Source organism: Schistocerca nitens, chromosome 6 (genome assembly GCF_023898315.1).
Source record: "Schistocerca nitens isolate TAMUIC-IGC-003100 chromosome 6, iqSchNite1.1, whole genome shotgun sequence".
In the NCBI taxonomy this organism is placed as follows: Eukaryota; Metazoa; Arthropoda; class Insecta; order Orthoptera; family Acrididae; genus Schistocerca; species Schistocerca nitens.
The window spans coordinates 689354371-689356288 of record NC_064619.1 but is presented as its reverse complement, the minus strand read 5'-3'; positions in this window follow the sequence as shown (position 1 = coordinate 689356288).

Here is a 1918-nt window from a genome sequence, read left to right as displayed (position 1 = left end):
TCACTCAACGTAACGCAGTCAGTGGAGTATGATGACCGAATTATACGTCATGAATTCCACTCACATAAACCCTGCACTTCAACCACATTTAACAAAAATGATGAAATTAGGATTGTTATTCAGCACCAGCACGCTTTAACACTACCTTGCAAGAGTTTCTTATATCTGGACTGCACATTTAAGAAAGCTGATGGCGCTACGGTAACACTCTCGAAGCTGACATGTAATGCTCTAGGATTCCTGTTTCAAGAGATCCTTTATGAACTTAATGGAACAGAAATTGACCGCACACGTAATGTTGGGCTAGTATCAACCCTTAAGACGTACGTTTCAACCTCAACCTTCGATTCGAACGGCTTGGAAAATGCGGGGTGGTTCATAGACGCGCCAGATGTCTGATACACTCCATTTATTGATTGTGTGCCTCTAAAAATGCTTATGATTTACTTTGAGGACATGCAACGAATTATTATGAACGTCAAACATGAACTTATTTTGGTGCGGAGAGCAAGTGATGCCAATTCATACACTCAAGCAGAGGCAGAGGAATTCGAAACCAAGATTAATAGTGTAGTATGGAAAATGCCCAACATCAGTGTTGCTGACGAAGAACGCTTGAAATTTTTAAAAGTTCTGAATTCCGGCACTTATCGGCCGCTAACTTTCCGATCATGGGAGCTTTTTGAACACCCTGTCTTACCTACAGCACCAACACATATGTGGGCTATTAAAACATCAGTTCAGTTGGTGGCATCACGATTCATCATAAATGCATTTCAAACTCAAAGGCGAGGGAATGTATCAAAAGACTCAAGTGAATTTGACTAGTGCAAGTTAAGTATCGCCAGAGTCTACTTGAATTCGGAATATAACCATACGAGAATTTACATCTACAGTGGGACAGCAATGTATACAGTCCAGCATTTGACATGTATGCGAGATTCTGTGCATCTTACTATGAAGGAGTAGAAAATGAGAGATGTCTACTCAGTCCACAGAATTTCAAGAAGCTGGCACCAATGATAGTGACTGACTGCTCAAAACAGAGTGAGGTAATTAAATCAGGACCGGTAGATGTACGGATTGAATTGGAATCTTCAACAAACTTCCCAGATCGCACTGCAGTGTATGCTCTAGTTCTGCATGATCGTGTTGTTAATTACCGCCCGCTCACAGGCGTCTGCAGCGAGTTGTATAAATTAATAGGTGCTCTGCCAGCTCCAGCACAGTTCACAATGTTACCTCAGGGCGTAAGGATCGTAGCTTACGTTCAAGGGTTCTATTACAACGAACGTAAGCGATTCATAACTAAAGACTGTGCAATAATAGCCTTCACTCAAAAGTGATGGAATAATAGAAACATTCGAAGCAGGCGTTGCATCGCAGAAACCTTTCAAAGATGTGAAGTGCATTAAAACAAGGAGAAGTGCAAAGTGGCTAACATGTTGCTTTCACTGACTCCACTGGGACGATCCTGGTATACCTTATAAAGAAATTATTATGTCACTTCGAATATTCGATCATCCTGAGACCATCATCTACGTCACAGGCGAGGAGAAGATCGCATGGATGCAGCGAATCTTCAAGTTTGCATCTATTCAAGACCTGGAGTTCCACGGGTGCCCTGCTATCCATAAGCTCAAGAAGAAGAAGATGTGTGAAAATAGTGTTGTGTCTGCTTATGAAAATGTAAAATTACTTTTAAGTTGGATTAATGAAAATAAAAGAATTTTTTACCTCACATTCTATGTGTTTTTTTCTTTCTACCTAGCTCCTACTTAGATAGCACGTAGCTTTGCCCAGACCCTACGTCTGTGGCTTTGTTCAAGCACAGGAGCTATAATTTCAGCCATGTTTGCTACATGTCTTTGGAAGCGGACACGATCACGCGGCACCTGTTCCCAAAAACCTATAAGTG